Raw genomic sequence first — 16,755 nt, forward strand, 5'->3', positions numbered from 1 at the left:
ATCCCATCTCGACAGCTCGGTTTGCTGCCAGAGAAATCTTGCTCTTCTTCACAAAGCAGCTCAATTAAGACACCTACAGCAAAGTTCTGCTGACAAGATTATGCCGATGGTCTTAAACAGATGAAAAGCAAGAGCAACAGTGCTCATAAATCTCAGCAAAGATTCATTCAATGTGTTAAATGTAAACAGTTTACATCACCAAATGGAATACGGAGCCAAAATTACATGTCTAACAAAAACCATAACACTGAAAAAGTAAAACACGGGTAGTATTTGGCACTAGGGCTGTGTATTGACACAATTTTCACAATTCGATTCGATTACTATTCACATGCTTTCGATTCGATCCCATTCCGATTTCGTTTCGATATCGATTATTTTGGATGTAGTATTTCTGTTACAGTACAATTCTCTAAAGGAAAAAAAAACTCTCAACTAATGCTGTAAACTACACATGGGCGTCAGTTGGTACAACTATAATAATAGCCTATTGAAGGTTAAATTAACTTATTTATATACAAACACTTAAATTACACTCAATGATGTTTTTAGTATAAATAAAGTTTAGAATAACATAATCATATTTCAACTCCAATTCATTTTTTTTTAAATATAAACATTTAAATTGCAGCTGTCAACTGATTTATTCAAATATACATTAAATATTGAAGAACTTTATAATGAATATGTAACGGTGCATAGCTATATTTATCAGAATGTTGCTTTCTAGAGCACTTTTCTAACTAACGAGTTTATGGTCACTGAATATGTTTTTCTGAGGTAAATGTGACATTACGTGACATTGTTTACAAGCTGTTTTATTGACGTCTTTCCGAGGTTGAAACACTGATTGAGCGATTACATGAGACATGATACGGATTTCGGTAAGTTGCACCGTATATTTTAACATACCTTTAGATGTTTAGTCATGTTTATTTCGCACTGTAACTGGTATTAAAGCGAAGGAGAGGATGTTCATGTGCGCTTCATGCTGCTGCTTCTCTTTAACTGAGGCGCTAGATCTGTCACGCCACATTAAACAGCGCCAAAACAGTATTTATTTTTTGAATCTCATAATAAGATGGATGTAATTTGAAATCTGAGACTTTGCTTCATATCAAAAGTAACAAAGCACAAAGATTATTGCGATTTATTGGATGGGAGGCACTACATATTCTGCTCATTTATCAACTGAAAACAGACTAGACTAATCGATTCTTGGGATTTAAGAATCGATATCGGTTCGTAAAAATGAATGAATGGATTAAATTCGAGAAATCAATATTTTTTACCCAGCCCTATCTGGCACAGACAAATACTAAAACACAGCCATACTTAACCATGGTAAAATATTTAATTGGAGTCAAAAAAATTACAAAATCTTGCCGACCCCAAACTTTCGAACAGCAGTGTATACTATATAATATTATATGATTTAAAGTATGATTTTAAAATAAAGTACATTACATGATTACTTCACTTTGAAATGAAAATGAATCCAAGATTTACTCACCCTCAAGCCATCCTAGGTGTATATGACTTTCTTCTTTCTGATGAACACAATCAGAGTTTAATAATAAATATCCTGACGCATCCAAGCTTTATGATGGCAGTGAACGGGACCAACGAGTATGAGCTGAAGAAAGTGCCTCCATCCAGATCCATCCATCATAAACACACTCCACACAGCTCCGCGAAGTAAATAAAGGCCTTCTGAAGCAAAATGATGCATTTGTGTAAGCGTTTTGAGCTGCAAGAGTTTTACACTTTCTTCATAAGTAGAATACAGAAGGTGGTCTGGCGGAAGCTAGTTATTTTACTTCATAATTTGTTAAATATGGATATTTTTTCTTACACAAACGTATCGCTTCACTTCAGAAGTCCTTTATTAATCCCCTGGAGCCGTGTGGAGTACGTTTATGATGGATGGATGCACATTCTTGAGCTTCATACTCGTTGGTCCCATTCACTGCCATTATAAAGCTTGGACGTGTCATGAAATGCATTTAATATAACTCCGACTGTGTTCATTTTAAAGTGAACTAATCCTTTAATATATGCTGCTCAAGTCAACATTTGACTTTGTAATGTTTTGCAATTTGAATAAACTTTGGAATAATGTTGACTTTACAGTACAGAAAGTGACACTCATTTAGTCTAATTGCCTTAGAACATTCAAGCTAAATAAATCCAATATATTTATAAATGTATAAATCCAATGTAGTTATGTAGATCTACTTCAGTTACTGTCATTAATGACCTCCACGGCTGTGTACAGTATGTGAGATGGAGCTGTGTCATGCCCCTGAAGATGCAGTTGTGCTGAGCGGGGAGGGTGTACCCCCATCCCGACGAGTCCTGCCCTGTGGCAGACAGCCAGAACATCTGCCAGCACCCCCAGGTCTCACACCGCCACTGTAATCCCCACCACAGGAAGCTGCTCTTCCCCCAATCAATCCTTACACTTGAGAAACGAGAGAGAGAGAGCGAGACTCTCTCCTGAAACACTCCACTTCACAGTACACACATCATTACAGCTGTCCTCAGTGAACTGCCCTATTGTCCCAACGCTGTCTATTGTCAATTGTCCACCAAACACTGCATCCTTAATCTGACTTTCAATGAACTGTAGTACATTATTTCTCTTCCTCTCAATAAACCTTGAAAAACATCACTATTGCGCTCAGAATCTCCTTTCAGAGGAAGGAGGAGAATCCCCCCCTTAGGTCAAGCATATGAGCGACCCACTCCTCAGGGAAAACAGGGAATTACCAAATCGATGATCAACTGACAATGACGATATAAATTTCCCAGGCTTACTTATGAATGCGCCATCTAAGGATGGAGCAAGCAGAGCAACCATTCCCAGTTTAAATGGAAAGAGAGAGAAGGAAAGAAGAAGAAGGCCCAAGTGAGGTATTATGGTTCCACTTGAAGCCACCCAGGTTGAAGGGCACTCTCATTGCAAGTGTCGCAGTTAGGTTAATAATTATCCTCCAAGCACTCTCATTTCTAATAATGTTATGAGAGAAAAGGCTTGAGCAAAAAGAGAAGTAGTCAAGCAGCCAAGGTCAAGAGAACATTGAGAGTTCCATGCAATTTAGAGGGGAAAACAAGTTATTTCAGGCATTCTTCTTGGCTCCTGCTGGAAAAACACTGTCCCCTCTCTGAAATCACATCTCAAGGCTTCTCTTGCACTGGATTTGTTTCTTACAATGGAGATGCTGCAGTCAATAGAAAACCAAAAAACGCACTCTTTCTCTTCCTATTTCTCTCCATCTCCTTAGAAAAACAAACTGGAGTCACAAGCTACGCACACTCGCACACACACACACGCGGGAACGAAAGCGTGCGCAGAACACTGAGGGAAAATCTTCTGAATGTCTTAATCACAGAGCCACTAAAACAAGACTCCATCATCACACAAAATAAGAGTATAATAATTACAAGAGGCAGACAGGAAAGTGAAACGGCATAAGAAAAACATGTTTTGTCGTTCCCGTCGTTAGTTCCAGAGACAACAGCTGTTAGCTGGGGCGGCGGCGAATGCTCCTGAAGTCTCCATAATCATGCCGTTATTGAAGTGAGGACAAAAAGGGCACTAATTGCAAGGGAGCAATCTAAACGTAATAGGTTACACACCCAGGCGACGGCGCACAATGCTAACAGCTAAAAAGAAGAGTCGGCTTGAAAAAAAAAAACATACAAAATCACGACAGAGAGAAAACATGCACGCACACGCGCACAACACTGTATAACAGTAGCGTTTCCCTCATTTTCTGCCAATTACCTTCTTTCCCTGTCAACAGTTTTAATAACCTCGATCATTTCCACAAGCCCCTTTTTTCTTTTTTGCATGCTTTTTTTGCTTCGGTTAAATAATTTTGGTTCTTTAATATGCAAATGCACCCATTGGCATGCATGGGTGAAGAGGCTTCAGCTCCTTGAGATGTGTCAGTATATTGTCGAGCACCTGCACCTCGGGGAAGGCTTGATTTAATTGACACCTAATACTATTCATTATTCCACTTAGTGAGCATCTCTGCTAGTCACCTGTAGGCTGTTCGAACACCGTGCTGCCATTACCTCCAGTCGACAGCTGCTGTAAATAGACTGACTAACCTTAGTAACTCCTTTTAGTATTATTATTATTTATTTACAACAACTACTACTACTACTACTACTACTACTACTACTACTAATTATAATAATAAATATTGTAATGTTTAAATGTTATGAATTTATAATATTTTAAATTTTTAAAAAAATTCTCTAATTTTAAAAGCATTGTTTTTGGTTAATAAAAGCTATTAGGAAGAAGTGGTATTATGGAGGCTGGATTGTAATTACGAGGAAACAGACTCTGCTATAAAAAGACTGTAGTGTCATTGTCTTTATTTGGCAGAGCTGAGGCGCTAATCTCAGCGCTGACCCCAACGTCCCGGCCAATCGCACAATTCCTGACCTATCTAAACAGGACACGTGTCTATCAAGCACATATGAATTAACCACTCCCAAGAGGCTTCACCTCTTGAGCAGGGCAGCACATGACCTCTTCTTCAATCCATTTTACTGCAGGACTCGGCACTAATCAGGGTTGAATTATTAAAGTGAGCAGCCACCGATGATCAATTCACACCGGCCAGGCCTTCCACGACAGGGTACTTCTTCAGCACTAATGATACAAGAGAAATTCCATCGGACAATGAAAGACATACAGGAAAATAGATCATGCTGATTAGTAACGTGAATGGGAGAGATAAAGTTGAAATATGTGAAATAGAAGAAATAAAGAGTTCAAGTTCAATCAAAGCTCTGGATAAAAACTAAAAACATGGCATGTTTGCGCCGGGAAGACACACTGCCAGATACCGTCACTCTTAGAAGGAGAGGAATTCTGGGCGCCATACACAAGAAGAAAACTGAATAATAAATATTGGTGAAGACAGCAAGACACTAGCAGAGGGTCAGCATCTTCTGAAGGAAAGCCATGCAAACGAAGACTTGGGCAAGCGATTAAAACACACCCCTGGAGCCTCCCTTCCCCTGACAGGAGGAGGAGAACGAGATGAAATTAAAGCAAAGTTGAAAGAGAGATTTCTAGAGAGAGAAGTACAACTCAAGGATCCTACAGATTGAGAAGAGGAGGCAGATATTAGGAGGGAGGAAAAGGGGGGCACAAGAAGAAGGGGGTGAGAGGGGGGGAATCCAATCAGAACTTAGTGTGGAGAGATCAGGAGCCAAGATAAGCCCATACTCCGAGCCCCCAAAACTGCAATCTCCTCTTAAGCTGGAGAGTGGCAGCTGGCAGAACAGCTGGTGAATAGGATTAATGTCAGAAGAATGAAATAAAACTCAACATATGTCCGAGCCTGAGGTGTTGGGACTGCACGTGATTGTGCCCCGATGGATGCCATGTGTGCAGCTGGAAGGAGCTGCGCTGGAGCTCGGCTGCGCTGCCTTCCCCACAAGGTCACTTTTAAGAAAACTAGGACCATTTAATGCTTGGATAGCAAAATGAACTTTCTCTCCCCTGTCCTCTTTAGCCTCCTCTCAGGCTGAGCGAGCCCTCAGAGGCGGCCCACCCCGACTGCTCCTCTCCTGCCTGCTGCTGCTGCTTCTGCTGTTGCTCATTACGCTTCGCTCAAGAAACATCTTCAGCAAACACGGAGAGCAAAAGCTACACTCTGCCAATGAACTTCACAAATTTAATTTCTAAAATTCTCGGGACAAGAATGACAATGAGAAGTAATAACTATACCCTCAGAGTTTCAATATGTGACATAGTCAGGCACTTTTAACACAACTAAAATGCACCCCTCCAAAAAACAAAGATCATCCTTCTTATTGGGAAAAACAGCCCATACAAAGTAAAAAGAATGATAATGTTGGTAAATATTGAAAAAATAATGCAGGTTTTTTTTTTTTTTGTTTGTTATGGGCTGCAAAATAAAAGAAAAAAATATTTTCTCAGGACTGCCTCTCATTTAAGATACACACTTTACACACAAAAAAATAAACTCTCATATTTAATAACTTAGTCTGTCGCCTTATTGTGTCCCATCTTGTCCCTTGTCTATTGTGTAAATCTTTGTTTTATGTTTATTTCATTTATATTTGTCTAAGTGTATTTATTTTTTAATCTGAAACCAAAATAAATTCCTCATCCATTTCTACAACATTCTGATGCTTCTCGGGGGTTTTGATTTTGTAAACTGGACTATAATGAATGTTTCTTTCTTTTTTGAAAAGTAAATAAATTAAAAATAAAAATACACAAAGACAGAAAAAAATGCATCTCATGAAACCATCTTAAAATACTGCTGAAAGGAATGAGGACATAAGAAGAGATATGTGGATTTAATCTTAATTTAAAAATTTCATTTCATGTCGGTAATCGTTAGAGCCCACATACTGTAATAAATTATAATAATTTCGCACAAGAATTAAATTACTGGGTACCTTGCTGAGGAGCCATTTTTATGCTGGCTACCCTGCAATCTAACTGTCAGATATAAACCCTTCTGCTAATCAATGCTTCAAAACATTCACTTGTATTCATCTACGTTGAATTAATAAAAATGTGTGAATAATGTCGCTTACTGTGATCATTTCGGCTCAGAGTGATTTAGTAAATTAATGGGTGCTAGGAACAAAAAGAAACTGATAGGATCCAAATGAATAGATTAAAATTTGCTGTGAAGCCAACTGTCTTGAGTCATCACAGAAACTTTATTTCATCTTAAATGCCCGAGCAACTTGAAAACGTGCTTGAGAGGTAAAAACATGGCGTCAAGAAGATAATGTGCTACTAAAATAAAAATAGAAGACATATCAACCATAAAAACACTACAGCTCGGTTTATATGCACTCTTTGGATAAAGTAATTGACAGTGTTTTATTTCTTGAAGTCTTAATGTTAAAGTTTTGAAATGTAAAGAAAAAAATTGAGAGAAAGAATTAAAATGGATGATCTTTAGTACACCAAATATGCAGTAAAACTAATGTTTTACAGCCAGAAGCGAAATGTTTTATAGTAATATACAGTACTGTATGAGTGCATGAGTGCATTAAAAAGCGAAAGTTAAAAGGAGGCATCTTCGTTCTTTGTAAAACTCGCTTGACTAATTAAGGAAGCATATTTTCCACCGCTGCCACTGATATTCTCATTTTTTATGAGGCAACAATTAAAAATGTTTATGGTCCCGTGGAGCGCACTCTGTTTACCAGCATGTCAGAGTTCAGCGCTCACGCACACGGGCCCAAAAGGTCACTATTTTTAGCCACCGACCTCCATTCTCTCGCACACACATGCAGCTATCGTGTAACTGCACACTCCTACTACATCACAGACCACCAGTGACTGCCGGGTTCAGCCCACACAGCTGCACACAGCAATACAATCTACCTACGGAGTACCATTGAAAAGTACAGACACAATCTGACTGGTTCTGCCCATTATCAGCAGAAGGACACCATAAGAAGTATATGTCAATTTCACAGAGGCTGAAAGGTAGTTTCTTTGTCTGTTGATATTTAAGAAACTATAAGGAGAGGCTGTGACGGGACGGCGCGGTTACCGGTAACCATAGTACTTCAAAAGGTTAAGAATTTCAATTCCTCTCAAGTCTACTTGTCGGTCTCTACAGCTAACACACTCAACATTGTTTCCTGCATGGTTCTGCAACAATGGCCACCATATTTTCTTTCAAATCGACCCATTACTTTTTCTCTCTGCTGTGGGGTCAAATCCACCACAGCATGCTGTGAGAGGACGGAAAACGCTGCCATTTCACATGGAGCTAAGCTCATTTCTTTATCACCTCTCAAGAATGGGAAAAAAAAGTGTATGTGAGACGGAGAGACAAAGAAAAATATATACAGGGTAAAAAATACAGCATACAACTCCAGACCCAGGTCACTGTAGAGAAGGCATCCTCAGACAGGGCACTCTGGAAATTAAAGGAGTGAGAAAAGCATGCCACGCTACCCAAATCACAAATTTAAGTAGATGGAATTTTATGAAAAAAAAAAAAATAAAAATCTTTTTCCCACCCCGCAAAACCATTAATTAGAATTAAAACTCATAACTTCAAGCTATCATTGGAACTTCATGACATGTAATGGATGACAGGGTCCTAAAACGTATTAACCACTCGACCTACGCAGACTTAAAATTATATGGGGGCCACTCCCAATGAGAGATGGTGTTCAGCGAATAATTACGATGATCCGAGCCGCAACGTTCGCTGAGCAATAAAACATGTTTCTATCTGTTTTTTCTGACATCCCATCTCATCCCCTTGCACCTTATTGAACAAAGAGAGAGCAAGAGAGAGGAAGACACAAGGAGACAGACGAGTCGTAAATGGTTTTGTCGTGTACAGCACCTGGGTCGATGTGTATCGTTCATCTTTTAAAGGGATAGTTCACCCAAAAAAAAAAAAAAAAAATTGCGACATATGGTGCAAGTGCGTTTGTGGCGACCTCTGCCCAATGCTTTCCTGTCTGCTCTCTACTATCTTCTCCAAATAAAAGCACAAAAAGCCCATAAATATAACTTTTAACATTTTTTTAAAATTGTTTCAACCTTGTATGATTTTCTTCTACTAAATACAAAAGAAGATATTTTAAAAAAATGATGTCAATGTGGTCCAAAACATCACTAGATCCTACTGACGTTCATTATATAGACAAAAAAGCCATTTAAAAGAAAGTCACACAGGTTTGGAAAGACATGAGGGTGAAAAAAATGATGGCAGAATTTCCATTTTTGGGTGAACTATCCCTTTAATTTTTTGGAGAAGGAAAACAACGTATTTGCGTGTGTACAGGAGGGCTTGTAGCTGTTGTGTCTGTGAATTTCAGAAAGGGTGGCGGTATTAGCAACCTGATGGAGCTGACGTAGCTGGGTTTTATAAAACAAGACTTGCTATGTGGCCTGAAATCATTAGCTGGGCACACCGGCCCGTCTGTGGCTATGGTGTGAGTTACACTGACACTATTTTGATCCTAGTCAGATGACACCAGCTCTTTTGTCCAGTTATGTGCAGTCAATGCCTGGGAACTGAGCACGAGGCGGGTGGTGGTGATCTCACACTCATATAGCGCAAATGCAACACACGCTTTACAGGTTAAGGCCAGCTCATCTCGATCTGACCACTTTTAATCTACATAAAGGGTCCTGCTTTTTCCACCGGCAGTGCTCAGCTGCGCAGTGACAGATTTAAGGCTAATTAATGGGGTGGTCCTCTTTTCTCAGGCATCAGCATTTTGCTTTTCTCACTGTGCTAATCCAAATACCAAGAGGGGAACATAAAGATGCTTGCTCATTAAAACCACTCATTCCAGTACTGCTTTACACATATACCACTATTCCAACACCGCTGTTAAACAAGAGCAGGACTCAACGCCGTCCCCATCAACACTGTTGCTTGGGACAACACTCATAACTTTCATCTCATCATATTACAGTGGCCCCAAAAGTGTTTGTACACATTAACCACATTTAAACATTTGTGAATGTCATTATATTAAATAAAAATAAACAAACAAAAATAAGGTTTATGTAAAGAAATAAGCATACTTTAAAGGATTAGTTCACTCAAAAACACAATTTTTCGTGCTACCGCGGTACTTCTGATTATGCCATGTGTGGCCTTTCCAACGTAATTATGTAATATGTGGCGCATCAGAGAGCTAGTGCAAGACGAGTATTTGTGATTAAAAAAATATATAATTTTATTTTTTATTTTTTAATGACTGTTTCGCTAGACAAGACCCTTATTCCTCGGCTGGGATCGTGTAGAGCCCATTGAAGCTACATTTAAACTGCATTTCAACCCATTGTACCCCAGTGAAGTCCACTATATGGAGAAAAATCCTGGAATGTTTTCCTCAAAAAACTTCTTGAATGACATGGGGGTAAATTATCAGGAAATTTTCCTTTTAAAAGTGAACTAATCCTTTAAGCAAACATTTCACAAAAGAAGATACATATATACATAACAATATACATATTCTGTTCAAAATTAAGACAAAGTATTTGGACTCTTTGTGGCTGTCAGGTGTTAATGGATCATGTCGATAAAGTGAATGTCATGGACACCACTTATGGTTACTCAGCTAGGACATGTTTGAACTTGAGGAGAACTGACCTCATACATCCACTAAAATCACCTTCAGTTCAGTCTATTTGGTTAATTGAAAAAAAAAAAACCTTAATTGACAAAATTAACAAAAATTGAAAAAAAAAAAAAAAAAAATGGTGACAATAAATATAACATCACTTCTTTACAGACGCCACTTGGATTGATATTTATTATCTATACTGCATTGACATTCAGAGATTTTAAGTGTGACTTGCATGTCCAAAGGTATATACAGTAAATATTCTTTGGGACCACAGTATATTTAGGATTATATATTAAATAAAATTATGCCTAAATAAATATATCACAACATGCAAATTAAAAGTATTTTGAACGTTGTCTCTAAATAATAAAAAATATATATATATTGAAAATTTAGAGATGACAAAAAAAAAATGTTTGTTCATTTGCATAATGTGTTGTATTTATAACAAAGTAAATATTGCTTTTTGTAATCATGCATTACTGCACACTTATACACTTATATATAGGACCATGGTAGGTTCATGTGATGTATACATTAAGGTATACGAAATGCAGTGTAAGAAAGTCTCATTCACAGCTGAGGAGACGTACCTATGGTGAGAGAGGGGGACAAATGGAGCTCTGTTCAAGAGCCCTGGCTGTGATTTGTCTCCCTGAAACACCCGTTTCCTCCTATCAGGAGAGCCTCAGCTCAATGACAGAGACCGGCACAATGGAGGCGTTGTGCTTGATCCCACACAAGAGGGACAGAGTCAACAGCTGAGCTCGAGAGAGAAGATGGCTCCTGGAATGCTCTACAGCAGTTGCTACTGTTGACTAATGGGAATCTGAGAAGAGGGAAGGTGATATTGATGCAGAGAATGGCACAGTGAGGCAGAAGCAGCTGCTTGTTTTGTCATCTGAAAGAGGAGCACTCTATTTGGAGCAGGGACAGAGTTTTGGAGGTCCACACTAGGCAGTCAGGAGGGGAACAATTTGTCTCTCCTGTCACATGCTCCTCGGGGAAGTGTGTTTGTATTATGGATGTTTGATATGAAGCATACAGGCTGCGAAGGGTTTTGATATAGATTGAACAGAGCTGCCAGAGTCTGTTTGTATCTGTCTTTTTATTTATTTATTTTTGGTGCTGAAGGCTTGTCAGTAGCGTATCTCTGTCTCTAAGGGAAATGACAGGAGGAGTAGGCGCTATCATTTTTGTCAAAGTCCGCAGAGTGGCAGAATGCCTGCAACGTAAAAAAAATCTATTTACTGTCTGCCTCACAGGGTGACAAGAGAGTTGACTGGCAAGGAGCAGAGAGCATGAAGACAAGCTTTTGATCATGTGTCCTAACAAGCCATTCCAGCTCATGTCTGCTCAACCCCAGCAGATTTACATTACCTATTCAAACAAAAGTGATGGGCCAGATCTTGCTCTTTACTGAGCTACCAACTCACCCGCACACTAGCTTACCTGCCAACTCTCGAGATTCGCACATAACCCTGAAGATAAGATATTTTGATGTGTACGAGCACACTTGGATTAATCAAACCCATAGGCTTTCATTTTGACAAGCAGTCCGGTCGAAGGTAGACAGAAGCATGCAAGAGGCGAAAAAACTTCCAACGTCTGATGTTTGGCCCAGTGTACTTTGCCCAAGGGATCGGTGGACTGACATAACAGAGCGATGGAACGTTGCGTTTGAAGCACGCTTCCAGATCTCAGGTTCGGACCGAACACTAGCCAAGAAATTAAAAAGATCGACCTCATTGTATATGCATCAAGTCTAGGGCCGGTGCCACACATCATTACAACAAAGATTGTTATTAATTAGGTTGAATAGAAATCAGAAGTGGATGACAGGGCAGTCGGAAAGCAACGCTAGCCCCTCTGCTATTTCAACAAGAACCCTTTCAAGAGGGTCATAAAAATGCAACCGAAATGGCATGCGGTAAAACAGCTTTCTGCACTCAATTCTCCCGCTGCCCAAGCCCATCAATCTCTCGATCTCAGTGGGGAAAAGACACATGCTGCCTAGAGATATTGTGCTGGATGTTGAAGAAAAGGAAAAAAAAGTACAGATTTCAGTTAGAAATGTATAAATATAGGGGAGTGTGGTAGGTTCCTTCACAAACACACTTCAACAGAAAAATGAGTGCCTCAAAGGAGGTTTTGAGGACAGATAGCCCCCATAGAGCAGATCAGGAAAGTAACACACACACAGCTGTTATTCAAATGCACACCGGTGCTCACCTGCTGCTGAAATGGCTCTAGAAATATCCTCCTGCTCCAGAGATCAGGCTTTACGTGGGATGGAGGCAGTGAAGAATCTGCCCCCCCTGCTAAACTCATTAACTCAATACACAAAGTTCCAGGTGTATAGAGCTGTTCACTAACCTCGATTCTCCTCTACCGCCCAACCCCCAGAGGGCTCAGGGTTACCAGCTCAGAGAAAGCCCTCAACCATGCCACATTAGCAACTGTTCATGTTGTCACCTAGATCACTCCTGTGGGTGTAAATCACTCGTCTTCAGAAAGCGCCTCTTCTACACCTGTTTGCTCTGACATATTTCTAAACATGGCTAACAACCTTGCCCTTTCACTTTTACAGGGTGTATAGGGTTGAGCAACTGTGCAGGGACACTGACACAAGAAATACTTTTTTGACGGTTTTTGTTTTTAACCAATCTATGAGGATTATGAGCATTATATAACAAATCCTGGCAAACAGCTGATTTTTTTTTTTTTTTTTTTTTTTTTTTTTTTTAGAAATGTTAAGTAAAACATAATTTAAAATTGATAGTTTTTGTAACATATTGCAAACTACATAACAGTGTGTGTGGTCTTCAGCAGAAGTGGTGCGCACTGACAGGATGTCATGGAGGAATGACAGGCTCCATGGATGGTCTATTTTTCAGGCACTAATCTGAACTCCTGCCACTGAACTGCCTGCAAAATGTAATGCTGGCATTCAGATGAACAGGGCTCTAAGCGTGGATTAGCAGCAAACAAGCTATTACCAGCAGCCATGGCCAATCCTGCCAATACAAGACTGCTGACCAATTTGGCAGAGCCAGTGGTTCACTGGTGCCCAAACTAGAGCAGTACGCAGCGTGCCTTCTTGACTAGGTGTGGATGCTTCTCCCTAGATCTTTCTGTCTGCTACAAAGTGTGTAGGAATGTTAAAGGAAAAAAGAAAACTCTGCCAATATTAAAATTCTGTCAAATAAAATAAAATAAAATAAAATAAAATAAAATAAAATAAAATAAAATAAAATAAAATAAAATAAAATAAAATAAAATAAAATAAAATAAAATAAAATAAAATAAAATAAAATAAAATAAAAGTAGTAAGTCAGTAAGGGAGAATGGGAGAATGGGCAGTGTCTAAGCATGCTGCTCAATGTACAAATCAGATATTTGGAGCGTTAAACTGCAAACAAATCAATTCAAGGTTGAATAAGGGTGAAAGCAGTTCATTGAAATAGAGGTTAAAGAATCACTCCACTAAAAAAAGGAGTGTTCATAAAACTGTCGAAAGAATACCACATAACTGCAACAATGAAAACAACCAACAGTGAAGGATTCATATATCAACGATCATTACTTAAGTACATTTCATAAAAAGGGCCTTAATTGCTTGTGAATCCCAGACAAGGTCACCTTGAATCACCTGATCATGTCCTGTTTATTCTTCTTTCTCTTAATTTAGATTTTTTTCCTATTTAGGCAATTCAAACAATCAAAAAGCACCATCTAAAGAGCTCTCTATAAATAATGTTTTACAATACCAGTTACAGAAATTCCTAAGACCTGGATGAGGAGGTTCATGTGGCACTTTTACAGCGAAGGTGACTATTCAGCTTAATGCAGTCCTCTAGGCAGGATATTTTCATTCATTAGAGCGGTCACAAGCACTTAAGGCACTTTAAGGATTGTTAGCGAGAGGAGAGATGGAGATGACAGTCCGGTTTCACAGACTTGCGGTATGGTTCTAATAGGTCTGATTGAATTTGAGAGCGGTTGACTTTTAGGGCCCCAGTGCACATCCAATTAAGTGTGTGTAAAGACAGGTAAGAAGTACAGTGTGTGTCTATATGAAATGCAGCCTTTCAGGTATGTCTGAATCTATCTCTCCTTGACTGAAATCACAAGACACTCTTTTACCAACAAAGCGTTACGCTTCACTGCAGTGTGTGCTGCCTACACAATGCCATTCTCAAACAATAAAAACCTTAAGACCAGGCACAAGCAAGAGCCAAGGTTTGTTGGAATAATGGAGGGAGATTTTTAGCTTCTTAATTACAGTGATTTAACAGTGTTCAAACAAAAGAATGGAAAAGTTTTATTTTCTGCTACTGCAAGTTTGTAAATTTGCAAATTTAAGATTTCTTGGTTTGCAATGTTACAGCAAAGTTAAAGAGGTTACTTCTTTACTTTATTATTGTATTACTTGTCATTGATATTTTTTTTTTAAAGAAGCATTTCCTGTTGCACGTATTCGTTGTAGTGTTAAAACCTGCCTACCTTCTACTATACAGTATGTGAAAGGCCCTACATCAAATGGGTAATATGTCCAAATATGCAGTCAGTAGGAGAACAATACTTGGATAAAATACTATATCAGTTATCCATCAAACACAGTACATAATTTAGGACACAGTTCTAGTATGACTACACCTTAAGACAGTTAGCAGGGTAGGCTAATGTTACAGTTGTTCCCTTAATAACAGTCTGAGATGAGCAATATTTTTAGCTTGTCCATTCTTTGCCTCACATAACATAACGACATGCTTTGTTATTAAGACAACACATGTCTCTCTCAATTGCTTTTGGAGTCATGCAAGGGGTTAATCCTGACATTTGAGGTTCTGCGGGCATGAAGATTCCCCTTACAGCTGCACCAAACTGAGACGTCCTCAAGGACGCAGAACCGCTCCATTTCAGCATCTCAGCACTAATGTGTTGAACTCTGCATGCCTCTTGTGTCTCTCAAGCTCAGGAACTAATTTTCTTGCAAAGGGGGAGATTGTGGCGTAAGGTGTGGAGGCATGAGGTCGACTCTGTCTCCATTATTAAGGGCAGATTAACACAGCTGTACACTAGAAGTGAAGCACTCTCTCCTGCCTGCACTAAACATACGGGCCTTCAGGATTATGAGCTGCACTTGACCATTTAAATTACAGCAGCAACCGGCCATACCAGCTGGGGCTCATTAGCATAGCACCCTAGCACACAGAGGGCTGAGAGCGCATCTTAAAAAAATACCTTACTAGAAACAACAGGAGGAACCTATGAGGACACAAGCCCTTCACACTACCTCTAGATACCATTAAGCTGGACATGCAGAAGAAGTGAGATTTTTTTTTTTTTTTTTTTTAGTTGAACATTATACAGCAAGTCACTTTAAGTGCTATTTCCAAAACTGCATTTTGTTTAATACAGCATCTTAATTGATAGACAGGCAAATTATAGGTGGAAATATTTTTAGAGAAAAAAAAAATCTTAAATCAGTTTACATAAATTTAGATTGCTGTTAAATTATTTCATTGCACCGGCCCACAAAATGAAGCCCCTTTATGATAATGGATGGCTTGTCGTGATTTTCTATATCAATTATGAATATGAAAATATTCATGACTGACAGCCTCTCACTCAGATTTATTTAATTTGTCCTATTTTCTTATTCAAAATATTTCTCTAACCCTTGGCGATAATGAAACAGACCATAAACAAATACGATTAAATTAATATGAAGACCTTCACAGAACGGGAGAAAAAAAATATGTGAGGGAAAAAAAAAAAAAAAAAAAACTTTTAACTGAATTATGGCCTAATTTATTCCTCTGATCAAGTGTTCGGGCTAAGAGTTCCCAAGATGCTTAAATGAGACTAGTATCTCCCCAAGGAGCAATACTGTCTGAGTGTGTGTGTGCGCGCGTGTGTGTGTGTAATATTTGATTGTATAGGTTCCTGCTTTACACTAATTATGTGGAGAGAAACCGTTTCAGCAACTCTTTCCAGTATTTGCTTTTTGGTCGTATTCCCAGAGGACTCGCTCCACTGCGGCATGATCTGCATCAAACTATTCATTAAAATTTTAAAAAAAGGAAAAAAGAAATAAAACAAAATAAAAAGAAATTTGATCAATTAGTTAGATTCTCCTTTTAGTCATGGGACTGCTTTTACAGAGCAACTTACTGCAGAATCTGCAACTTATACCTAGTCAAATGCATAAATCCTTCATATAACAAAATTCTTACACTATACATATGCATTTTATATCTTTCAAATTTAATTGCCAAATCCTTGGATACTTCTGGGCCCTAAACACATGGAAGAAAAAAAGTCTTCTTGGAGCTATTTGAGTTGGTCTGTAGATGAATTTTGCGGCATGAATGCTGTCGTCTGTACTGAAGAATAAAAAGGTAATGTTCCTGGCGTCAGGTCGTGGCGTGTGTTTTATGGTCTGAGAGTTTGGTTTGGCATCGCCCTGAGACCACACTTAAGCTGAGGGGTAGTGCCACCCACTCTTTGTCACACTGGACTCGGTTCAGAACAAACTGGAAAACATAGCCACGTCAGTCCTCCCAGATTAAACGATGGTGTGTGTGTGTGTGTGTACAGTGGGAGAAAAGAGAT

At 38.9% G+C, this 16,755-nt stretch overlaps 1 protein-coding gene across 21 annotated transcripts in view; it reads right to left on the reverse strand.

The window, feature by feature from the left end:
* The window catches only part of sox6 (SRY-box transcription factor 6), a 161,543-nt gene that overhangs the window by 86,558 nt on the left and 58,230 nt on the right, over positions 1-16,755 (reverse strand). The gene's annotated exons all lie outside the window — the stretch shown is intronic.

Source organism: Chanodichthys erythropterus, chromosome 11, assembly GCF_024489055.1.
Source record: "Chanodichthys erythropterus isolate Z2021 chromosome 11, ASM2448905v1, whole genome shotgun sequence".
Taxonomy (NCBI): domain Eukaryota; kingdom Metazoa; phylum Chordata; class Actinopteri; order Cypriniformes; family Xenocyprididae; genus Chanodichthys; species Chanodichthys erythropterus.